Source organism: Taudactylus pleione, unplaced genomic scaffold (genome assembly GCF_031769625.1).
Source record: "Taudactylus pleione unplaced genomic scaffold, aTauple2 ptg000154l, whole genome shotgun sequence".
Classification (NCBI taxonomy): domain Eukaryota; kingdom Metazoa; phylum Chordata; class Amphibia; order Anura; family Myobatrachidae; genus Taudactylus; species Taudactylus pleione.
In genome coordinates, this window is record NW_028284556.1 from 27,114,397 (window position 1) to 27,141,173 (window position 26,777).

Here is a 26,777-nt window from a genome sequence, read left to right on the forward strand (position 1 = left end):
AAAATTCCAGAACGATAACTCAGTCAGCATGAGAAGTGCTGTCTTTATCCTTTCTGCACTAAAGGGGATTCCATATGCTGCACCTGGATCACCAGTGATATAAGGTCATTATAATGCAGGTGTTTTAAGAGTGTTGCATGGAATTATACAACCAGCGTCTTACAATCAATTGTTATCGGTGAAATAGCTATTTATCCAAGCGCCCAAAGTTTAGTACTCTATGCCACAGGTTTTCAGCCCACACTGACATTATTTTCATGTTTTAATAATTTCATTAATTATTCACCGGTGATTTAATCTTACTGACTTGAACAATAATCATACAACATGTCCTGACACAAGGAATCCCTGAATGAACTGTTAAAGGAACTTGAGGTGAGGTCTGTGAAGGAATCTCCTCCTTATGGTCTCTTTTTAAGTCCAGCCAAGCTTCAAGCTCTCTGTTCCTCTATCAACTAAAATAATGCATAAATATGTGTTGTCACTGCTTTTTTGCTAGTATCTGTAGTAGTATGGCAGTTTAAAAAGATTTTAAAGATAAACTTTTTGACAATCAAAATCTAAAACAGAATTAATAGAATATGGCATCCAAAAGGCGTTAGAAACTGTTATCTCTAGACCTGGGTTTCCATATCTCGGCCCTGAAGGTACCCTAACAGTCCAGGTTTTAAGGATATCCATGCTTGAGCACAGATGGGTAAATCAAACTGAAAGAGGTTCTAATTAAGCCACCTGTGCTTGAGCTTAAATATCCTTAAAACCTGGTCTGTTAGAGTACCTTGAGGACTGAGAATTACAGAAGTAGGAAGCAGCACAGGATAAGTTTTGTAGGTGGGAGTGACAGGTGACAGGTGATTACCAGAGACGTGAAGAGGTGCAGGTCAGAGGTAAGACTAAAAGGATGAGAGGGAGATGAGATTTGAGATGTATGAAGGGGTGATATTGAGGGTTTTGTAGGTAAGAGTAATTTGAATTGGATCGGAGAACCAGTGTGGAGATTTGCAAAGTGGTTTTGCTTATGTGGAGCTTTAGATATCTTTGGGTCAGTCATATGGAAGTAGCAGAGAGTTGGTTATAAGAGATAGTACAGAAGGGGAGAGGTGGGCTGAGGAGAAGTAGATTTTGGGTGTCAATAGCACGGGGTGGTACTGGGGACAAAATGAAGTAATTAGTTTATCGATTCCTGCCTGTCTATACCTTCTAAACTTGTCGCTATTTAGCGTTATGAGTCGCACAAGAAATAAATGCTTTCAGACTTTGAGTGTGGTTCCAAAGCACAAACAGTTATTATTCAATATAAAAAAGATGGTTACACTCTGTGATCTAAAGACAATTAGTGCAAATAAATCATACAGACCGAAGGTACAGTTGTTACATACGCACTAGGTCTGGGCCCAGATAATGGCATCAAAGTAAAAACCTCCGTCAACAGCAAAGCAAGCAGACTGGCATCCAGTTTAGAGAGCCCACATATATACTCTTACAGGGATAGGCAATACAATAGAACAGTTTGGCATGATTCCATTGGTTCTTCTTCCTGGTTCTTCTGTTACAGTATAGTTCATAGGTCAGTTCGTATGGACATAATCCAGCATCCAACAGCCCTTTGTGTCCTTTTTACCGCTGCATAATAAATCTAAGCTGGTTACATTACAGAGTACATTTTAATGTTTAACTCTCTATGGTCCATAGTTTGCAGAGACATGTTGCGATCTTCTCTCCGATGGTACTGGAAATCAAACAAAAACACACAGTGGATCAGTACAACACCAAACACGGTCTGCTTACCTTGTACTAAACCTTAGATATCAAATTACATTTATTTCACAACATTTATAATACTGAATAAACCTTGAATATTACACTTTAATGTAAAGCTGGCCACCTTTTATGTAAAGCTGGCCACACACTAGACCAACTTACATCCAACCAGCCAACTTGTTGATTGGTTGGAATGAAAATCTGGTAAGGAATGGGAGTAAATGATGATCAGCAATTTGCTCCTAAATGCCAGAAAACAGATGAAAATGGTCGTCAGACATGTTTGTTAAATGTTTGATCTAAACTATTTGTTCAAACAACAGTTTTTGTCCATTTTCCAGCGTTTAGGAGCAAATTGCTGATTATCATTTGCTTCCATACCTTACCAGATTTTCATTCCAACCGATCAACTAGTTGGCTGGTTGGACAGATAATCTTTAGATGTGTGGCCAGCTTAAGTGTGCAGTGTGTAAGTATTGGGGTTTAGGAAAAAGACGCTAGTTAGTGCTGTGCGACTACATGTTTGTGGAGTTCACCATGGTACGTGTTTTGCAGGGTTAATCATTTCATATGTTTTAGTGACTGTCTGTATTTATATGATGAGGACTTTTAACTTCTTTCTATTGCGTGGGAATCGCACAACGCTAAATAATAGCATCACCGTATGTACTTATAATGGGCGAGAGTCACTAAAATGGTGCTGGGTGGCCAGTCGCAAAATGGCGTCTCATTGCCATTCGCAAAAAATTACGTAATGCAGATTTGATTTTAAACCGATTCTGCCTCAGCAAATTATCTGGCTTCGACAAGTTCCAAAAGAGAAGATATGTACTGTCAGAAAATCAGAGGGCAGTGAACAGCAGCTTGTGGGACCAATAAATAGTCATAGTGGAAGGAAGCATATACCGGATGTAGAGACCCTGAAGGAGCTGTCAGTTAAGATGAACCAAGAATGTCACAAAGAGCAATGGAATGAATAATCTGCAGGAGAGGAGCATGATCAATACTGTAGAAAGCAGCAAAAAGGTCCAGGAGGAAGAGTTTGGAGAAGTGACCATTAAAAGTAGGTCATTGTTCACTTTTTTGAGTTTCGACTAATTGAAATGTTGGGGCCTGAAACTGGTTTCAAGGAATCAAGAATTGTGATAGAAGAGAAAGTGAGATAAGTGGTTGTATATAAGTAATTTGGAGGTAAAGGGGATGAGATAAATTGGGCGGTAGTTGGACATAGAGGCTTAATCGAGGGTTGATTTCTCTAAGATTGGTGAGATTAGTGTGTGTTAAAGGAGGATTGAAATATACCTTTGGGGACAGAAAGAAGTAGAATTGCTGAACTAGGAGAGGGTATGCAGTAGGGGAGCGGGAGCAGAGAATAGGATTGAGGGGGCAGGTTTTAGGGTGAGATGAGTTACAGAGAAAATGAACTGAGGGTAGATTCAGGGAGAGTAGAAGAAGGAGGTCGCTGTGTGTGGGATTTGGCATGATCAATACTCATCAAATGGTGTTTTGTCTTTTGAGTAGATGTCACAACATGACCTGTGATGAGGGAAGTGGGAGAGGAGGTGAGGTGGACAATGCCTATGGGGATTATGAGACTGGGTGGCTCTTAGAGAAAATAAGAATGTTGTTGGCAAGTGAAAGTGCACTGTGGTACTGTTTGTTGAAAATATGAATTTATATCAGAAGATGATGGCATAGGAGTAAGATTTCCTCCAGTGGCTCTGAGCAGAGCAGGTAGTGGGTCTCTTTGGTTGAGATTGGAACATTGAATACTATGGGACTTATTCTGGGACATGCACACAATGCCGATAATCGTGCAAATGATCTATGTATTTCAGCTACGTATGTGTCTAAGTCATTAATAAAGTTGCAGAGCGCATGCATACCACGGTTTGTATGCACAGAGGCGCAGTTGCCATTGAGACACTTAGCCTCAGATATGTATTGGAAAGGTATTGGGCATTCCTGGGTGGTGGCTATTCAAAATCACATAGATATGCCATCTTTTGGGATGTTGCAGAACTGGTTGTGAACTAAGACGCTTTCATTGGAGGCCGTACTGTGACAGGGAGTCTGCAGTTTCCATGGTGCATCCAATGGTAGCGTCTACAGTTGCATCAAGCAGTATTGTAGTGTCTAAAGATGTACAAAGTGGGTGCCTCAGTCAGACGCACGCTTGTACCCCAGGAGAGGGGCTGATACAAGCATTAGCGTAAATTGACAGGCGCGACTACAGCAAAAGATGCTAAATCGGTCACAGCAATGTGCGACTCTGAATCAACCCCCATATGTAGTGGCATTGGCTAATTCTAGACTGAGGGTTTTGTGGAAACAGCAAACATCGTCCCCGGGGTCAGACTGTCATTGGAAAAAATGGTTGTTTTAATGAAAATGAGAAGGAGTTTGGGTCTAAAGGTGAGTGTGAAGATACTGGGGTAATTTTTACTGGCTTACCCATAGGTTAGCCTTATGCATTGCTCCTGGCCTTCTTGGCACCTCAACATGGGTTAACTATATTACTTTGGCCAATTGTGGGTGAAAGGTGCATTCTTTTAATATATAACAGCACAAAGCATAAAACATTAGCATATATGTGACAATACCAGGGGGTTCAACACAATGCAAATTACACATAATCCTACAACTCATAAGCATGTTTCACTCACTTTGATGCTCAATCCCATCTGCTGAGCCACACTCTCTCTGACCCTCTACCGATATGGACTGAGCTTAGGGTCTGATTCAGACCCGCTCGTGAGCGCTGAGCGCTCGCAAGCGGGCCATGTTGGCCCAGTGCATATGCGCACAACGGAGCCGGCTCCATTGTGCGCATGCGCGAGACCCAGATAGCGATGGGCAAACCATCGCTCCGGGTTTCGTGCCGGGGGCGTGGCTTCTCAGACAGAGGCGTTGCCATGGGAACGCCTATCGTCTGGGGCCAGCCCCACTGACATCACAAGTGATGTCAGTGGGAGTGCTTTCGGCTCTATTTGAGCCGAAAGCACTCTAGGGCTTGCGGCAATGAGACCCTACCACAAGGGTCTCGTCGCAAGCCCGATGTTCGCAATGGTCTTGACCATCGCGACCATCTTCCTGGCCGCTCGCTATAGCTGTGGGTGGTCACCCACAGCTATACAAGCGGCCAGGAAGCCGCTCTAAAAATCAAGAAGGACGGCCCTGATTCAGAGCGAGCACTCTGTCAGAGCGTCCGGCTCTGAATCAGGGCCTTAGGGGGTCATTCAGACCCACACGCGAGCGGCAGTACGCTCGCAAGTAGGTCGATGGTCCCCACTGCGCATGCGCACGACGGATGGAGCTCCGTCGTGCGCATGCGCGAGACCCGGCGAGCGAAGGACTTTCAATCGCTCCGGGTCTCGCACTAAAGGTGGGCGTGCCGGGGGCGTGCCTGCCAGACGGAGGCGTTCCCATGGGAACGCCTACCGTCTGAAGCCGGCCCCACTGACATCACTAGTGATGTCAGTGGGAGTGATTTTGGCTCTGATAGAGCCAAAATCACTCCTGGGCTTGTGGTTGAGAAACCCGACCACAGGGTTTCACTCGCAAGTCCGATGATCGCGATGATCAAGACCATCGCGACCATCTTGTTGCACGCTCGTATGTGCTGTGGGTGGTGACCCACAGCTATACGAGCATCCAGGAGGACGCTCCATATTAATGGAGGAGGGCCCTGATTCAGAGCGAGCGCTCTGGTCAGAGCGTCCGGCTCTGAATCAGGGCCTTAATGCCTTCCACTTATGGTAGGTACACAAAGTGGTCAAGTTCACAGACACTTATAGATCCACTTGCAGCCACTCTGCATTTTCCTAATGGTCAAGCCTTTCTATTCCAATATGACCCTTTTGTCCATGTTGGCAGTAACCAAATTATATACAACCAACTCTGGCCCTGATTCAGAGCCGGACGCTCTGACAGAGCGCTCGCTCTGAATCAGGGCCGGGCTATTTTTTTTTTAGAACGGCCTCCTGGCTGCTCGCATAGCTGTGGGTGACCACCCAAAGCTATAGCGAGCGGCCAGAAAGATGGTCGCGATGGTCAAGACCATCGTGACCATTGGGTTTGCGACGAGACCCTTGTGATAGGGTCTCGTTGCCGCAATCCTCAGAGAGATTTCGGCTCTAACAGAGCCGAAATCTCTCCCACTGACATCACTCATGATGTCAGAGGGGCTGCCCCCAAAGAGAGGCGTTCACATGGGAATGCCTCCGTTTGGGCAGCCACTCCCCCAGCCCGCCCACCAAAGGGGGCGAGCTGTCACTCAACATCGACAGCTCGCCCCCTTTGTTGCGAGACCCTGAGCGACGGAGTGCCCGTCGCTATCAGGGTCTTGCGCATGCACACGACGGAGCCACGGAGGCCCTCTATTCATTGCATTGAGACTGTGCCTTTTAACCCATGCTGTTCTAGCAGTGATCCATTTCACCTGGGCTGTCTCTGGGATTTCCCCAAGCCTTAACCTCAACGTAGTCCTTAGGTGTGACCTGTCTCCAGCATGTCTAAACAGATCATATGCGACTCAACAAGATGACGCCAGATTGTATAAAAAGACACATCTCCTAAATAATGATTACCATTCGATGGCAGCAAACATGGGAATGCTGACATCGAAAGGTAAAAACACTAACATCACAAGAAAAACATTGATAGTCGGCAAACATTGACCATCGATGTCCATCCCACACTTGCTGGGCATACGCAGCGCAGGCAGTTTCAGACCATCTCAGACAGGAAGGTACCAATTCAGTGGAGCAGACACAGAAGGACTGAAAGACACAAACTGCATGGATATGACAGCAGGGCCGTGGGAAGAGAATGTTGCCCAGCCATTCTGCTGGTGCTATAAACTCAGGGCCTGATTCAGAGCCGCTCGTAATCAGCCGCTCGTTCGCTCTGAGCGATGTTCGCACAACTGCGCATGCGTATGGGTCATAATGCGCATGCGCCAACCAGTCATTGCGGTCGGAAATCGTGCGCTTGCAAAACAGTGAGGGGCTGCTAATTTGATTGACAGAATGTACCGTTTGTGGGTGGTAACAGGGGAAGGTGCTTGAAAACGGGGGAGTGGAGATCCGAACGCAGGCGTGCCTAACGGTAAAAAGGGCGTTTAATGGGAGTGCATAATTAGTAAAGGAGCGTCATCGACCACGTCACTTGGTTGTCTTTTAGCCTGAACTGCTCGCAGTGATAGCGGTAAGAAAAACCTACCACAAGCACTGCGAGCAGTTCAGATGCCTTTCGATGTACCCGATTAATCTAATAAATACCGGAGATGACGTGTGTTGCGAACGGCAAAGGGACGTCTTTACAAAATAGCGAGCGCATTTTTCGTTCGCTCGCTCAGACATAGAGGAGTCAACAAACTGCAAAGAGCGAGCGCTCAACTTAAATAGCCGGACTCTTCTTTTGAACGACCGTCCGCAAATAGCGTCCGGCTCTGAATCAGGCCCTCAATGCGAGCCCTTTACACTTGTTAACCGGCTGCAAGTCATGTATGTGCATTAGCGCTTGCATCCCCCCTGTCACAAGTTACTGCTGCATCTTGTTGGACAACGGTGCTCCTGGCGGCTCTCTCAGACCTGTTGCTGGGAGACATGGACGCCACTCTGCCATTCCATGAAGTCCTCCCATCTGGCTGCTCCGTCTTCTCTGCCTGGACCAGATTGGTTCCTCCTCCTTTTTCTTTCCCGCTTGTGCATTGCTCAGATGCCGGTGATAGCATCTTACACGTATTTCCGGTTCCATAGTGTTGGTTTCACTCCTTGTGTTACTCCAGCGTCTCCTGTCTTGGCCGTGTTGTTGTTGTTCCAGGACACTCTGCAGCGTCTAAGTGGACTTAGCCTAAACACCGTGGCTATCTCCGCTGCACTGTGTTTCCAGTCATCTCAGCTGCCGTACTACATTCCGGTGACATCAGCCACATTCCAGGCTCCGAGTACCCTCAGCCATAAGACCCTGGCTATCTCTGCTGCTCTGCGTCTCCAGTCATCTCAGCTGTCGTACTACATCCTGGCAGCATCAGCCGCACTGCAGCGTCTGAGTGCTTTTTGCCATACACCTCAGCTACATCTGCTACTCTGCATCTCCAGACATCCCTGCAAGTATCTCCAGCCCTCAAGGCTGCAACCTGGCCGCAAGGCCACATCCATGCCAAGCATCTCCAGCCCTCAAGGCTGCAACCTGGCCGCAAGGCCACATCCCTGGCAAGCATTTCCAGCCCTTAAGGCTGCAACTTGGCCACAAGGCCACATCTCTGCCAAGCATTTCCAGCCCTCAAGGCTGCAAATTGGCCACAAGGCCACATGTCTGTCAAGCATTTCCAGCCCTCAAGGCTGCAGCTGGACAATCTTTTCTGTTGACTCCATCGATTCATATAATCTGAAGCACTATTGCCCTCATCAAAGGTGAATCTTATCCGGGATTCATAACACCCCCCTGATGTAAAATTGTTCGGCCCAGGGCCATAGGGCACCCTGCCCCCTAGAGCTAATAGTTTGTTATAATACTCATCCTCCTGTTTACCAGAAAGTGGGTGTGGGATCAATTAAAATAGTTACTGGTGGAGAGAAGGAATTATTTGTGAATATGAAGACTGAATGGGGACTAATGGGTAGCAAAGAAGTAAATTCAGTTCTCTCTATAAGGTAAACTACACTGTGGATTAAATAAAGACATAGAGGAATGCAGCTCTATATTTATGCTTTTGTAGCTGGGGCATAAATATGCTCAATTCTACCTGTCTGTGGGACTATAAAATAAATGTATATAGAGTGGTCTGCTTCAATTGTAATACTATCAATTATTTTCACCTACATTTTCATACTATCACTTCTAAATTTCCATTTTAATCACTGGGTTTATATATATATATATATATATATATATATATATATATATATATATGTGTCATAATGCTGATTATGAGGAGTAAAAGGTAGAAATAATAGTATGGGCATGTATAAGATAAATAATGCAAAAAGAATGGTATTGTCGAAAATTCCACGGCAAATGCCTTGTGACATGGATGGATTGGATGGGAAGTCAGCTCTTAAATAACAGAAGCTGATTGGTTATTACTTTATCTCTCTCGAAGCATCAGGGCTGGCGCTACCATTAGGCAGCTAAGAGTGCATGTGAGTGGTGCCTAGTTCCCTTAGAGATCTGATGATAGACCCAGATGTGCAGCCAGGAGCAGTGGGAGCTTTTCAAAAGGGCTCCTCTGGAGAAGTATTTGGAATTAAAAGGTAGTTCCGACACTGTCTGTGATCTATTCTGAATTAAAGAGCTTCTTGATAGTGTTATCAATTTGTTCAGAGATATATGTAAAAAATAGAAAACAACAATATCGTGTAATAACGTAAAAGAAGTTTGTTCCCATAGGATATAGGTGTACACTCACCCTTTTATGTTGATAGATGTTTGATCCAACTTTAACCGTAGTCCTGCGGTGGTTGCAAATTACAACGTAGAGCCAGTCAATTTTGTCCGTGAGTAACTCTGAATCGATGTGTATTATAGGGGGAAACACATATAACAAGCCTCCATAGTGCAAATCAGTATACCCAAGCAGATGTTGGTTCTGTGAAACTCGCGTTGCCAAGTAACCACTGATTGGTACTCTCCACTTTTTCCTTGATATCAATGTTTTAAATATATATATATTTTTAAATAATTACATTTTTATTTTATGATTTATTTTGTAAACTGGATTTTATTGTATTCATATTTTATGTAGTATATCCTTTTACCTTTGTAAACAATTGGTGTTATGTGACCACACTACAATAAATTAATGTATTTTTATGGTAACTGGATTTTGCATAAGTTTTTGGATCCAAAGACTACTATTTAGTTCCAGGAAGTTATTGCTGATGCATCCAACAACGACGGACATCGGGTTCTGATAAATAAATGTCCAAAGCTCAATTTATTCCCCATTTAAGGTGAGTACATTACTTGACATTATAGGACCTTGCATTGGGTATACTGATTTGCTTGTTATATGTGTTTCCCCCAATAATACACATCGATCCGGAGTTACTCAAAGAATAGATTGACTGGCTCTACGTTGCATTCCACAACCACCGCAGGACCATGGTGAAGGTTGGGTCCAATGTCTATTTATCACCATAAAAGAAACTTCTTTTACATTATTACACAATATTGTTGTTTTCCATTTTTTCGTATATCTATGAATAAATTGAGAACACTATCAAGAGCTCTTTAATCCAGAATAGATCACAGACAGCACCGGAACTACCTTTTAATTCCAAAAGCTTTAGGCAGCTGCTTAGGGGCGCTGGCCACTAGAGGGCGCCGCTTGCTTCCCTGTGTAAATTACCGTGCTATTTTATCCATGCCGGCAGGCACAGTCTCTGTAGGTATCCACCGTGTCCGCCCCGGCGGCTGCTGCAATTATGAAGCCGGACATGGCCACCGCACTATGTTGTCCACTCCGGTAGGCACAGTCACAGACAGTGCACTCCAGTAGGTGTACGCCTGGCGCCCGCGGCACTTGTGAAGCCAGCCGCGGCCACCGTGATAATGTAAGGGAGTCGGGACTGAGACAGACAGTGTAACTGCAGCATCACAGTGCTGTACACACACAATGTCTGTCTCCTTTCTCCCCGGCTGGCCCCTCCAGGCTCCAACCGCACAGGGTTCAGGGCACTAGGCAGACCTTCCTACTTATTATGTTGTTTCTTATCCACGTGGAGTTCCTCGTGGCATGAGAAAAATAAAACAATGACACCAAATGTGTAGTATTGTCTTATCACAGAAAATTGTCATATACAATGTCTTTTAAGTGATCTGGAATTTCTTAAGGGATACTTAATTTACCAAAATGTGAATAGGGTATATGTAACACAACTTCGAAAAGTTGTTCAATATTAATCCGTCTTTCTTGGAATATTTAACTCCTCATAAAAAAATGAAATGAAGTGAAATTGGCGTACCAGTATTTACACCGCATAAGGTGTTTTCCAACTTATAAAGGTATCTTTTTTCTAACTTTCCTTAGAGCGATCTGAGCATCTGGGGTATATTTCAACACACATAATAAGTAGGTGAAGGTGAGCGTACCGGTACTTACGCTGCAGATGGTTTTCTTTAAACACGTAGCGATTTCTTTATATTGGTCAATGTGTTCAAACAATGAGCACCTCCATAAAACAAAATATTTATATGACCAAAATACACAATATTGACAAAAAAATTCACAATCTCTATCAGAGTAGACTGTGTGATGCAGGGGTCTGTGCTGCACACTTGATGAGGTAAGTGCAATAACATACGGTCCGGTTCCTATCCAATATGATGGTAAAAATAGATGGTAGAAAAAAGGGCACTTACCTCTGGTACAAGGTTACAGCACAGAATCCCCCAGTGAGCGCTCCCAAACCAACGCGTTTTGACGTATATAACGTCTTTTTCAAGGTTCTGGGAGTCAGTGTCTGTGGCTGGATTTAAATAGTCACTCGCAGTGAATACAAGATGGCGTTGCTTCCAGTTCCGGTTAGCATATACTTTTCTCACATATCGACGTTTCACTAATAGTATTGTGTTCTATGTTGGAATACTCTTCCAAAACTGAGGAAGAGACTTCTTAATCTGTGTTGAGTTTATCCTCCGCTACCTTATAGGTCTTGTTATAGCAGTGGTCCAATTCGCGCGGGGAGAGTAGGGAGGTGTAGTTTTCTTCTTCCTACTCCCTGTAGTTCTCTGCAAAGACCGGAAGTCCAACCGCATGGGAAGTAGGGAAATGTAGTCCTTTGTGTAGGTTAGTGAAGGCTCGTTTCTACAAAAGATGATGTTTTGTTGATGTCATCTTAAAACTTTACCGAGGAGATGAATGTTTGTACTTTTGCTTCCAATAAATATGATTTATCTGAATAGAAATTTATTTGGAAGATGTGGATCTTTCATTTGAAATGTAGTTATATGATCTCCTAAAAAATAAAAATACTTAAATCACACATGATTGTGTAAAAAGATTCATTTGCATAAAACATATATGATAAATATTTAAAAACACATTAAATAGAGATATAAATTGTTAAGACATATTAATACTCCAAAAGATTAATAAAATATGCTTATATATTCCCCTATCAAGGAGAATACCTAACTAAGTAAGAAGGTGCTCTAGTTATTGATATTAAGGTTTTATAAAAACCACTTTAGCTCGAAGTCCTGATTCAGGCCTCTAGGATGGAGAGTTTTGAAATTCAAAATAGTTCTCATTTCTGTAGTAGCTAAATTCTTCTCTGTGTTCTTATCTCTCCATGTTGCTTTGATGTGCTGGAGTCCAACAAATTTCTTGATTTCCCCATTTGAGCATTTGTGTATCATCCGAAAGTGATTAGATAAATGGTGTCTGGAGCCCCTTTTTTATATTTCTTAAGTGTTCCGCTATACGTATTTTTAATGGTCTTGTTGTTCGACCTATATATTCCAGTCCACACGAACATTCCACCAGATATACATTAGGTGTGTTGCACGTAATAAAATCCCTGATTTCAATTGCCACTATTACTGGAACTGACACATAAATCATTACACATGTCCAGGGCCGCCATGCCCCATCAGAGGGGGACAGCCAGCACTCCTGTACCGGGCCTGGACAGCTGAGGGGCCTGGCCACCGGCAGACAGAGTTAATTGCTAATGCATCACCCTCATACAGGACAGCTGAGGCTGCTAAGTGCTGGCTGGACTGGAGAATTCTATGAATGAGTCATCACACACAGCCTAGCAGTGTGTGATGACTCATTCATTAATGAACTCGCCCGCCAGCGCTGCATGATCTTCACACACATACCCGGCACTAGTGTCCTGCTTCTGAATCAGGAGCAGCTGCAGAGGACCAGCTTATGTTAGGAGCACTGGGCCCCCTCTCACAGACAGAACCCCATCAAATACTATAAGTTACTTCACCAATCACTTCTGCCTCCATAGTTGCTCCACCCTCAGCTCTCCATCTCTTCTCTAATTGGCCAGATTTTGTGTGCACTACACTGCCACTGAGGAAGGAAATGTGGGAAAACAACCATGGTGCACATACAGAGTTGCCTCCCCCCCCCTCCTGTACTATCTGTCTCCTGTACTATGCCTGAATCCTGCCTCTGCCCCCTCCTGTACTATCTGTCTCCTGTACTATGCCAGAATCCTGCCTCTACCCCCTCCTGTACTATCTGTCCCCTGTACTATGCCTGAATCCTGCCTCTACCCCCTTCTGTACTATCTGTCTCCTGTACTATGCCTGAATCCTGCCTCTGCCCCCTCCTGTACTATCTGTCTCCTGTACTATGCCTGAATTCTGCCTCTACTCCCTCCTGTACTATCTGTCTTCTGTACTATGCCTGAATCCTGCCTCTGCCCCCTCCTGTACTATCTGTCTCCTGTACTATGCCTGAATCCTGCCTCTGCCCCCTCCTGTACTATCTGTCTCCTGTACTATGCCTGAATCCTGCCTCTGCCGCCTCCTGTACTATCTGTCTCCTGTACTATGCCTGAATCCTGCCTCTGCCCCCTCCTGTACTATCTGTCCCCTGTACTATGCCTGAATCCTGCCTCTGCCCCCTCCTGTACTATCTGTCCCCTGTACTATGCCTGAATTCTGCCTCTACCCCCTCCTGTACTATCTGTCTCCTGTACTATGCTGAATCCTGCCTCTGCCCCCTCCTGTACTATCTGTCTCCTGTACTATGCCTGAATCCTGCCTCTGCCCCTCCTGTACTATCTGTCTCCTGTACTATGCCTGAATCCTGCCTCTGCCCTATCCTGTACTATCTGTCTCCTGTACTATGCCTGAATCCTGCCTCTGCCCCTCCTGTACTATCTGTCCCCTATACTATGCCTGAATCCTGCCTTTGCCTCCCTCCCACTCCTATACAATCTGATCCACTGTCCCCTGTACTACTCCTGAATCCTGCTTCTTTCACCCCTCCCCAAATCTCTATTTCAGTACTCTACCCATATGTGTGTCATATATGTTCTCCTGTTCCCCCATACCTGTACCTTTGCCCCCTCTCCATATGTCTTGCTCTGCCGCTTCCCAGTTTTGACTCTGCTCCCTTCCTATCTGTGTCTTTGTGTCTTTTACCCAAGTGTGCCTCTCCCTATATGCACCTCTGTCCCTTTTACCAAGGTGTGCTCCTCCCCATGTGTGCCTCTACCCCTTTGCCATGTCTGTGCTGTATTCCACACAACACACAGTAACTGAAGCTCCGGATGGCCGGTAAGTACAGTTTTCTGTTGTAAATCATTAGGCTTTTCTCATTTAAAAAAAAAAATCTTTATTCCTTTTTAATCTTTAAAGTAGGGATGTGCAGGCTCGGATAGGTTCGTGTTTGCACGTTGAGTTCGGATTTTTCCCTCCTAAAAAACGGAACTCAGAAAGAGGCGAAACGTCATCTTACATGGACGAACATCATCATTCCTGGACAAAAGTATATATATATACACACACACATACACACACAGAGCTCAACCCCAAATCCTTTACGTCCACAAGGCCTTTGGGGGTGGGGGGTGGCCCTGTCTTTTCATTGGTACCGGGCCCCATGATTTCTGATGGCAGCCCTGCACGTGTCTGTTGGGGTATTCAACAGCTTGGTGACAGTGACTTGACTACTAATATTGCAAAATCCCACAAGTCCAGTCGCAGGAACGTTATAGAAATACAGATATATAGATATACAACTTAATTTTAGTGAACTAAACAAACTAGTGAACTAAACGATCTTCGCTTTTTATTGTTCCTTGATTTTGCTAAAGTCTGAAAATGTAGGTGTCATTGTTATTAATTGCCTGCTACCTGCATTTTGTTGATGCTGTAATATGGCAGTTCCCAGGATGCATCTGATTCAGCAAACGGCGCAGTAGATGCTCAAACACTTTCCCTGTGAATTCCTAGTTTCCTACATATTCACATTTCATAATTTATTTAATTTAATTCAACAAAAAACAAAATTGTAAACTAAAATATTTGTAAGGTGGAAAACTAAAGAATGCGTCAAGGCATAAAACATATAATGTATGGTAAATATAATGGCGTATATAATGTATGGTATATCCCTAGCATGTGCAGAACAAGGGCTGCATGATTTTAGTGGTAATACTTGTGTTCTCCAAGAAGGCTAAGTGAATACACATGATACCAAAAGCTATTCTGTTTCTCTGAATCCAAAACAGGCAAGATATGAAGGAATAAAATATGTTTTCTGTACACAATTTCAGATATTGAGTGATAAAGTATATTATGTTCCTAAATTGATGCAGCGTGATTTGTGTAAATTCATTATGTTATAGTGTCCAATGACAGTATTCATAAATATTTATGTAAATAGATAGGAAAAAAACCCAGGCGCTTGTTAGAGTTAAAAAAATCCTTTCAATCTCTATGCGACTGAATGAGGTAGTCAGCCTCATAAAGGAAATAGATATACTGTATAAGAGAAGGCAGTCGCAGGGATTGAAAGATACCAATTATAAAACTCAAGACAATGAATCAAAATATTAATAGTACATAATGTTTATTTATAAAAGAATCACACATGTGATTTTGCATAACACACAATAAAAAATGTTTGATATATATTAGTAATAGTAAGCCAATATACAACTAAACACACATCTAAGCATAAGTTTATAAAAAAACTGCAGTACTGATCTCAGGAGAAGGCTCAGAATTAAGATCTTTCCTTAAGAGATGGAAATATATGGTGTTTGTAGTCTTTTATAATGCGGAACCCCTGGATGTTATATGGGCTGAATGGACAGTAAGTTCTGATATTATTATCTGCAGGCTCCAATCCTTAGCAGCAATAAGTTAAGGAGGGTGATGACACCCTAGTACCCAACTGGTACTTATGCTCAAGCCGACCAGCGGGGAGCGACTTAAATGAATGTAAGTAGATTCTGGAAATAGGGCGGCTGTGATGCAGGGATTATACCTCCGTGCCGTTCAGTCTGCTCCAGCAGTGTGAATTGTAGGCAGGTTTTGGAGGATGCCGCCGAGCGTACCTGATGTTCCTGTCCCGTATTTCAGAGCCGCCAGGTATAGAGTAAAGTCCGTCCTTCCAGCTCTCACGTTACCGGATTCTCTGTGTGAGCGGGAGGCGTGGCGGTCGGCACCTGGTTACTTGTGTGGCAAGGTGCAAAGCAGGAGCCGTCGCCAGGTCTTAGTGAGCCAAAGTCAGGATAGCTGAGGTGAGCCGTGTCTCTATTCAGTCCAATGAAGTGTATGTCTCCCTCTGTTAGCAGTAAAATATTTGTCAGGAACAGATTTATGTATCATAGTGATTGTAATAAATATAGAAAAAAAACGTAGGGCCCCATTTAAGCACCAACCTAAACACAGGGGGCATATTTTGTTTAGTATCACAGTGATACAAATATGCCACTTGTATTCATCATTCCCTACCTCGCTGGAGGGGCCCAGGGACGTCCCTCTAGTCGGCGGCATCTTCTGCTCAGCTGCTGGCAACCAAATGCGCGATGGTCAGTCTGTGCATCTGCATGATTTGTTCACCCAGCGGGGACCCGCCAGTGGCTGGAAGTCTTCGGTGAAGCCGGAAAGGCTGCTGCCGGGTCCCGATTGCCAGCAGTAGGGACCATATGGCTGTCGCCTGTGACAGATCACTTGGCCTGTGCATAAACTCCTCAATGAATTTTAATATACATTATCTCCCAATTTGGCAACACAGTGGTTAGCATTGCTATTTCCCATAGCTGGGGTCATGAATTTGATTCCCAACCAGACCCCTATCTGTGCAGTTTGTAAATTCACTCAGTGTTTCCATCCCCAGCAGTGCAATATGGCCATGTTAAGATGCATTTACTCCTAATTCTAAGTCCATAATATGGAAAATAAAATCCTCTATAAAACAGCAAACTAATACTGCTTTTACACCGAAATTCCGAGTCTGATCTAGAGTTGGAACAGACTTGCAACCCGGATCAGACCCGGAATTTCCCCAGCGCTGACCCAGGATATTCCTGAGTTGGCGCCGTTAACACCGGAGCTGGGTCTGCATTGACCCGGCGTTGAAGTGGACGCTTGGAGATGACATCATCTCCAAGCGCCACTGAAGCTGGACCAATCAGCCGGCATGCGGTGCTCCAGGTCATCGTGACCCGGAGCGCGCCGCTTACACTGCAGGGTTTCACGGATTAGTCCCATGTTAAACCCTGCAGCTTTCCTGGGTTGGATTGCTGGGTCACTCGACCCGGCAAGCCAACCCTTTACCCTTTTACACCAAGGAGCTACCCGGGTTAACCCTGCGATAACCCGGGTTTTAGCTCTGGTTTAAAAGGGGTATTACAATGTTCTTTACTCTTTAAGAAAGTAATACATGGTGCAGTAGAATTTGCCATGCAGTAAACACCCTGCTCATCATTTCAGTCTGAGAGTATAAACTATAGAGTGGAGGTTCCCAAACTCCACCATTACGGTTTTAAGAAAATCCATGCTTCAGCACAGGTGACTTAATTAGATAAATGACTTAATGGTTAAGTCAATTTGATTTAACCATCTGGACTCAATCATTGATATTCTTAAAACTTTGGACTGTAAAGGCACAGTTTGGAATCCTCTAACTAAAGGCCCCCATACATCAGCAATTGATTGCAGCAATCGTGCAATTTGCAATCGATTGTGTATAAAAATGTTTCCCTTTTTCAGTCGATTGTGGCAATTCTGCAATCTGCAATCGATTGAAAAAGGGAAAGAGCAGAGGCTGGGTACGGGGAGAGCAGCGGGTGCCAGCCAGGAAATACAGTCAGGCAGTCAGCTGTTAGGCAGTCAGCTGTCAGCCGAGGCACTCGGAAGAAACAGGAGTGGCATGGGATTTGTAGTTCAACTTTTACTGCTCAGACTCTGAGCAGTAAAATATAAATTACAAATTCCATAAGGCATTGCCAGCAAGGATGTCTTATTGTATGGGCTTGCTGCCCATAGCTTGTTGCTGCGGCCGGTAACAGTCGCCAGGCCCCCAATAACTTTCACTGCAGTTACTGGTTGTTAACAGCCACCACCCTCGCCACTGGACGGTAACAGCACCGCCCCTGCATGCCTGAACATGCACTGCACTTCCTGCAGCCGCTGCGTGCGCAGCTTTGCCCAGCCCAGGCAGTTCCCATTGGGCTTTGAGCTGGCCAGCCAGGTGACATGCTGCTTTTCCGTCTGTCAGCCCGACTCCTGATAAAAGCAGGTAAAGTGGCACTTGTCTGCACTACATTCAATAAAGTTATAAAGTTGCCTGCCCTGCTGCATTCATGTGCAACATAGACTGTACAACTCCTACAGTATGTGTAATTACTGTGTGCCACTCATGTTCAGTTGCTTCTGTCATTTCACACAGGGAGGGGGGGGTTAGGGCGCCAAATTACTGCCTTGCCTCATTGCCCGAGGTGACAAAAATCCTAATTTCGGCCCTGCCATAATTGAAGCAATTGAATTCCACCCTATGAAACAAAAAAAACTATGTTACATTGTATTAGTGCAGAGATTCTCAAATTTGGTCCTCGGGACCCCAACACAGGTCACATTTTCCAGGTCACCCAGCAGATGTACAGGTGTATTCATTACTCACTGACACATTTTAAAAGTTCCACTGGTGGAGCTAATTATTTCACTTGTGATTCTGTGAGACCTGGAAAACATGCACTGTTTGGGGTCCTGAGTACAGAGTTTGAGAACCTGTGTGTTAGTAATAAAAATTTCTGACATTAATCTGAAGAAGCTGGCTTAGGGTGTGATGATACCCAAGAGGGAAAAGCACTATACAGAGCTTCTAAACAATGAATGTTCCCCCAGCATTCGCTGAGTGACTACACAACGAAGGCTGACTTTATAAAGGATCTAATGGGAGGCATCCACTAGACGATTTTATCCCTGTCCAACCTCTTAACGATTTTCCCTTGAAGTTTCCCTTGAAATATGATCTTCCACTCTGAACAATTTGCAAAAGATTTGCAAACGATTTGCAAAAGATCTAACAATAAACTATGTTGTTTTAATCTGTGATTAAGAGCTTTCAGCTATAGTGGGCAGACAGTGGTTCATCGTTTGATCGTTCAGCGTGAACGATGTGTAAACGATGTGTAAACGATGTGTAAACGATTTGTAAGCAATCAAGTGAAATTGACCTGCATGTTCAGTCGATGGAGGAGACGATCAAATGACCAGCGGGAGCGCGCATCGTACATCGTTAGAAACAATTACTGCACGATTTGCAAACGATGTTTGAACGATTATCGAACGATTTTATCATTATCGTTCAATCGTTCAACTTTATCGTCTAGTGGATACCCCCCTTAAGAAACCAGGTCCTTGGGTACCGCAGCTTGGGTAGGGACACATGTTCAGACAATATATTTAAAATAAGCAAGTCTTTATTTAAACACAAGACTGATAACTATTAAACCATCAAAATATATACTGTACCTAAGCATGCATCATAAGTGTCTGTACCAGTAACTACTTTAATTCCCATGACTCTTTTGTTGGTGCTGTGGCCACTCTAGAAAGGTATACCACTGGCATTGCAATTCCATACCTGAGTCCATGTATTAATGTTGCTCAGAGATTTGATAATTCATCCAATCACCTTGAAACACTGGGAACCGTAAGCAACAGCCAGAATCCTATAGATCTATTGTCCAGACAATGGTAGGTTATCTTATTGGTGCTATTATTTCTCTTATCAATTTCTTGCTTAAAAGGTCTATGTGCAAATGTGTCCAAGTCTTTTGTGTGACAATTGCATGAACATGTTTATTGTGTCTACAGCCATGGCCAAAAGTTTTGAGAATGACACAAGTATTGCTTTTCACAAAGTTTGCTGCTTCAGTGTTTTTAGACCTGTTTGTCAGATGTTACTATGGTACAGTGAAGTAAAATTACAAGCATTTCATAAGTGTCAAAGGCTTTATTGACAATTACATTAAGTTTATGCATAGAGTCAATATTTGCAGTGTTGACCCTTCTTTTTCAAGACTTCTGCAACTCGCCCTGGTATGCTGTCAATCAACTTCTGGGCCACATACTGACTGATGGCCGCCCATTCTTGCCTAATCAGTGCTTGGAGTTTGTCAGAATTTGTGGGTTTTTGTTTGTCCACCCGCCTCTTGAGGATTGACCACAAGTTCTCAATGAGATTAAGGTCTGGGGAGTTTCCTGGCCATGGACCCAAAATTTTCGATGTTTTGTTCCCCGAGCCACTTAGTTATCACTTTAGCCTTATGGCAAGGTGCTCCATCATGTTGGAAAATGCATTATTCGTCACCAAACTGTTCTTGGAAGGGTGGGAGAAGATGCTCTTGGAGGATATTTTGGTGCCATTCTTTATTCATGGCTGTGTTCATAGGTAAAATTGTGAGTGAGCCCACTCCCTTGGCTTAGAAGCAACCCCACACATGAATGGTCTCAGGATGCTTTACTGTTGGCATGACATAGGACTGATGGTAGCGCTCACCTTTCCTTCGCCAGGGATGCAATCGGGAAGCTGGCTGACATTATACCGACAGCCGGCTTCCCGACTGTCATATCCCGGCGAGGGTGAAATGACCGGCGCGTAGATGTAGACACCGCTCATTTCACCGACGCCGGGAGATCGGCGCCCAGCATCCCGATCGAGCGGATGCCGGGCGCCTCGAGCGGACAGCCTCGCGGGGAGAGGGTTAGGTGTAGAGCTCCCGGGGGGGACTTAGGGTTAGGCACCCCTCCGGGAGGTTAGGGTTAGGCTAGGGGGAGGGAGGGTTAGGTTTAGACAGCAGGGAAGGGGGGGTTAGGTTTAGGCACTTAGAGGGGTTAGGGTTAGGCACCCGTAAGGGAGGGTTAGGGTTAGGGGGGTAGGTTAGGTTAGTTCATACTTACCTGAGGACGATCGGGATTTCCAGCACTTTCGGGCTGCCCCTGCGTGGATTTGTTCTACTGTCGGACTGACAGGATTCGAACTGCCGGCCATGTGACCGGTGGTATTACATACCGATTCCCTTCGCCATATATCCTCTTTTGTTTCTCCAAAGTCAACTCCCAGTAAGCACATACCAATACATTTCCTGCTCCACAATAAAATATAACAAATGTTATTTGCAATTATGAAAATGACAGTTATGTATTAAATATATATGCCTATTTACTATAATTTAGCTACTGTGCTCCTTTTGTTTTCATAATTCTATACTAGGTTTCTGGATCAGTGCAGTTGTGGATTATACAGGGGAAGCAGCACTAACTGATTGGATTTGGACTGATTAAAACCCATCTGCTTTTGATTACAATTTACTAAGAAGTATTAAATATAAAGGAGATATATGCAATTGTACTATGGTTCATCTCGCTCTCTCATACACATATACATATAATTTATTTATTTTCTTGTGTATTAGCATAATAATATGCTTTTTATTTTTTGCACCAACTGCATGTTAATTTAGTGGTCTTACTTCAATTAAATACATGAATTTCATAGACAATGTGAAAATACAATTTGTGCCTGTTACACTAATTTTAACTCTCAATCCGTTATATTAAAAAAAAAGTTAAAGTTGGCAGATGTCACGACCCTTGCTGATCAGTCATGACCAAAAGTCTCCCAACGTCCATACAAATGTATCTTGGAGGGTCATATGCCACAAGGGCCTTGCTATTGGCATTAAGGGGGTCTCATTTTGAAGCCAAAGTTATATTCTGACAGATATGCGGTTTTTATGCCGCAGGACACCACCCGTGGCCAGGACTATGAACGGAGAAATCCTATTTGCAGCAATGCAGCCTCTAACCAGTAAGCTGAAAGTAAGTTTGCAGTTTTCTGCATCTTGGTTGATCTCATTCTCTTTGTGCAGATTTGTTACTGGAAGTCTCTTGATGATCAGGTGCTGGCAATGATCTGTAAACACCTAAAGGCCCCTGTACACAGTGCGATATAGCAGCCGATATTGATGGCCGTGTGGAAGATGCGGAATCGATTACTCAGGATACCAAAGGTGTTCTCCACAATCCGGCGTGCCCTTGAAAGCCTGTAATTAATATACATGCGCTTCTCTTTGGTCAGGCTTCTTTGCGCGTATGGCTTCACTATGTGTTTGTTTAGTGCGAACGCCTCAGCAGTCACAAACACAACGTTTAGGCCATGCTTTATTTCCTCCACAGTTGGTTATTTTAAGGTATTTGAGGTAAGCCTGTAGTAAAACAGGTTTTTTTTTTTCAAAGAGCCACCATCTGAAGCATGCCCTTTTTTTCCAACATCAAAAAAAATGAACTCGTAGTTGGCATTCACCACTGCCATGAGAACAATACTAAAAAAGAAAAACTTATAGTTGTAGTAATAAGAGCAGCTGTTGGCAGGTGGGGTCTATGCGGATATGCTATCCATCAATGGCTCCCCCGCAGTTTGGGAAATTCCAACACCTATCGAATTTATCAGCAATGAATTTCCGCTCCTCCACCGCTGATGGGAACTAAATAAAAAAAATAAAAAAATATAAAAAAAACATTTTAACACACACTACACACTCATCTGCAGGCGGAACAGGCGACCATTTCGACCATTTAACCACACATATTGGTAGTTCCATACGGCTAATTGAACCAGATCAGCAGATCAACTTTGAAAGGCTGCTCTACGAAATGGTTATATGGGGGAAAATTAAACAACTACCCCCTACCACACGGCTTACTGATGAGCCTCTGGCCCAAGCAATTGGCTAGCTCGTTCAAGTGATTGAGAGGCATGCTGGAGGCAGACGTGGAGCTGCCTTATTTTTGTCTAATTTTTGAAAATCTACACCAAATTTAGGTTTTCTACCCCAATTATCAACAAGTTTTATCTTTCCCAATAGCTACCATATGGTGGTAATGACGCTGATTGGACACGGTTACTAAACACATGGCGTAAGGGCAGATTGTTGGAAGCCTGGGCCACCATCTGGACTTGCGCCATGTGTTTTTTGGCCTATTCAAATCAGCATCAGACCCACCATATACCATAGAGCAACATAGCTATTGGGACTGATAAAACTTGTTGATAATCCAGTTTTAAATATTGTTATTACAATGGTGCAAAATTTACGTATGCTACATAAAATAGCAACATTTTTACAGCAAAACGAGCAGCCATGTTGAATGCACAGTGTGTACATTATTTAAGTAAAATAAAATTTTTGCTGGTTGAGACTGTAGATTTATGGATACTCATTTTATGGTTTGTCAATATATGTATCTGACAATTTGTTGATTTTCCATGCATCCTTACTATATTATTTCATCTGCTTTGGACCTTTATGTAGGTCTTCTATGTATTGTGTCTCATCCTTTCAATAAAATGTGTCTTCAAAAAAAAAAAAAAATTCTTGCACAAGAAAAAATAGTGCAGTGTTTTCACTCACCTTACAATACTGGTACTTCAGCACATTCACAATGGCTTTGAAGGTCTCAGGAATGATGTTCGCCAGAGCTTGAGGGGAGATGACGGTCCCACACTTGAGGTCTTCCAGAGACCTTCCTGTAGCTAGGAACCTCAGGGTAGCCACCAGTCTCTGCTCAGCATGAATGGCCCTCCGCATATTAGTATTCTCACTCCGGATGTAGGGAGTCACCAGGCCAAGCAACTCCTGGAAGGTGGCATCATCCATGCGCAGGAAGTAGCGGTAGTCATAAGGATTGTTCTAACGGAAAGCAATCGGGAAGCCGACTGCCTATATACTGGCAGCCGGCTTCCCGACTGTCTTATCCCGGCAAGGGTGAAATGCCGGGCGTCTAGATTTAGACGCCCGCATTTCCCCGATGCCGGGAGACCGGCGCCCGGCATCACGATCATAGTGATGCCAGGCGCCGCGAGCGGACAGCCGCGGGGGGGAGGGTTAGGTTTAGGGCTCCCGGGGGGGACTTAGGGTTAGGCACCCCCCTTAGGGTTAGGCTAGGGGGAGGGAGGGTTATGGTTAGGCACCCCCGGGGGGACTTAGGGTTAGGCACCCCCCCGGGAGACTTAGGTTTACGTAGCGGGGAAGGGGGTGGTTAGGGTTAGGCACTTAGAGGGGGGATTAGGGTTAGGCACTTGGGGGGGAAGTTAGGGTTAGGCACCCCTAAGGAGGGTTAGGGTTAGGGGGGTTAGGTTAGGTTAGTGGATACTTACCTATCCACGATCGGGATTTCCAGCGCTGTCGGGCTTCCGCTGCGTCGCACTCTGCTCCATGCGGCCGGCGGTATTTCATACCCATTCCGTTCTAACGAATCTCCATCAACAGTGGAATGTGGGAGCGAGGGTCCCTCTTCATCAGCCACTCCTTCGTCCAGCAGGACTTCACCCTCCTCCTTTGCTGAGCCCTCCCAGCTCTCTGCTTCATACCAGCATAGGCTAGCAGAATTATATAGTCATAGGAATCCAGCACCACAGAATGCAGGATAAACACACTTTGTTAATGCAAGCCAAAAACAAAGCAGAGCAGTAGCAATGTACAGCGTCCAGCAGGTATACACCAAGCCTCACTAGTCACAAAGCACAACTGGATAGAGGTAAAATGGCTCCTGCTTTATATACCCTCTAGATAGTACCACCCAGAAGATGCATCGTGAGGTTGTTTGCTGCCAAACGATATATCGTTAACCTTTTGTACTATCGTTCCATGTGTATGCACAATATCGTTGGTTCGGGAGTGTTCAGGATTTCAAGGGAAATCGTTGGCTAGATCGTATAGTTGCCTACATCTTTCCGTGTGTAAGGGCCTTAAAGACAGTACAGCTATTTCACTTATCATGCTCAATTTTCAGAAAGTCTATGCATACAAGTCCCACTGGCCCACCGCTTATGATGTTGACCAAGGGTGGCGAATGCTGAGTATGTGAAAAAGGAGAAGACTGATACAGACCACTCCTATCTCCCGAGTGTGTGTGTGTGTGTGTGTGTGTGTGTGTGTGTGTGTGTGTGTGTGTGTGTGTGTGTGTGTGTGTGTGTGTGAGTGTGTGTGTGTGTGTCAGACAAAGGGGGGTGGTAGAGGGAATGCAAATAATCCACTTTGTAAAGTCACTATCAATTCCTTAGAATATCAATACCCAAATCCTAGCATACTAACCAAAGGACACTGCCACCATCAATCATTTCTGGCCATTGAGAACCTTACCCTTCTTTACAGAATGGCATAACTCTGCATCAGTGTAAGGGCCTTATTCAGTAGTGCACGCTAGTGTATGTGTTTGTGTGTAGGGTGTGTATGTTTGTGTGTAGGATTGCACTGACTCCCATGTTTTCACTGGTACTACTTAGAAATATAATTTTATATTAAACAGACAGGTCAGAATGTTCCACACATTTGCTTATGGAACATTAAAATATTAGCTGCATCATAAGTTTCTAATCATAGAAACATGATTTTGAGGTAGATAAGAAACTATTGGCCAATCTAGTTTGCCAGTTTTGCCCAACAGTGGAGGCTTCAAAAATAATTTGTTGGAGGAATCATTTCTGGGGCTGATTCTATCACGTAAATTAGTGATTTTTTTGTGACTGCACATGCCACCCATTCACAAAACCCGCCTGTCAGCCTGTTGCACTGAGGACTTTTATTGTACCAACCACTGCAGGACACACTGCTGAGCGGCATTAGATATGCTCATAGGCGAAGCTAGACATGCCCTTTGGGCAGAGCATGACACGCCCCCCTCAGCCCCAAGTCGCACTTTGCGCAGCACATTCTAATATTGTTTATAGTCTCCCTGAAAACTGGTTTTAAAAAGTAGGCAAGTATACCGTTTGATAATTGCTAAAAAGTCTCAGACAGACACCAATTCTTAGTAAATATGCCCCATATGGTGTTATTTATTAAAACTGTTTTATATAAAATATCCAGTGTATAAAGAGACAAATGTGTACATGTATGTTCAGATCCAAAGCTAACTTCTTTGACTCTCCCTGAGACTCCAAAGAACTGCAGGTGACATGGATTGTGGAATGGTGTCCACAAAAAAAAAAAACATTGAGCTCCGATGAGTTGGTCCTGTATAAGTCTGAGGTGATTGTATACCCTATATATGACATCTTACTGTAGGTATCACATACACTGCACTTTCTATGAGACAGACTAAGGGCCTGATTCAGATCCGTTTGCTAGGATGCGTTTGCACGCAGCCGTCAGCAGCCAAAGTATGCAAATTTCCGCAATCGCAATGCAAAACATTAGCAAGCCCACTATGTCTTGCCGTGCGATCGTGGTATGTATTTAGATGCCCACCAGCCTGTCACAAGACGCCCAATTTCCCTTAATAACACACGTCATCTCCAGGAAGTGTATTAAACAATCGGTAACATCGAGTAACATCGGACCCATACGCAGCACTTGTGGCTGACCATACCCTAACGCAAGCACTACGAGAGCTGCTGTGTGTAATTCAGTTTATCATCTCCCTGTGATACGTCACCGAGACATAACTTCCCCACCATTACAGCAGGCATAACTTCTGCACATTTTCATATAAAATAATATGACATTTTTAGCTTCAATCAAAGAAAATGCTGATTATGGCGTGTTTCCTGCATGGCAGATACTTATAATTCACAATCTTTATGCATTCTCCTTGTTTTGGAGCTTGACTGGAAAACCAATTTTCCCAGGTCCTGTAATGTAAAGCAAGAATGTATATGTGCTTGATAACTAGACGAATGTTTTTAGGTTATTCACACTGTTGCCACAACCACATGCTAACCCTCTCATTACCTTACTAGAGGAGTTATTGCAGCTCATTATTACTGTACTTGAAACGCACAGCTCTGAGGCTATCTGGTACACTGACACAGATACAGGGCCTGATTCTGAGCAGCACGCTATGCCAATAGTTACGCGGTTTGCTGATGCTGCGCATGCATCTGAGTGGCACTGCGCCTGCGTCCCGATTGTTACTGCCTGCGTCCCGATTGTTACTGTGCTGAGATGTAGAACAAAGTTGGATTAGGGGTGTGCAACGGCCACTTTTCGTGTTTTGGTTTTGGATCTGAATCTTTC

At 44.1% G+C, this 26,777-nt stretch overlaps 1 long non-coding RNA gene across 1 annotated transcript in view; it reads right to left on the reverse strand.

The window, feature by feature from the left end:
* Nucleotides 1-1,314: 1,314 nt before the first annotated feature.
* The window catches only part of LOC148521962 (uncharacterized), a 103,964-nt gene continuing 78,501 nt past the window's right edge, over nucleotides 1,315-26,777 (reverse strand). Inside the window, exons 2-3 of the long non-coding RNA XR_015878789.1 lie at nucleotides 11,131-11,726; nucleotides 1,315-1,729 (exon numbers count right to left, since the gene is read on the reverse strand). This is a non-coding gene — a long non-coding RNA (uncharacterized LOC148521962). The remainder of the gene's footprint in view (nucleotides 1,730-11,130; nucleotides 11,727-26,777) is intronic.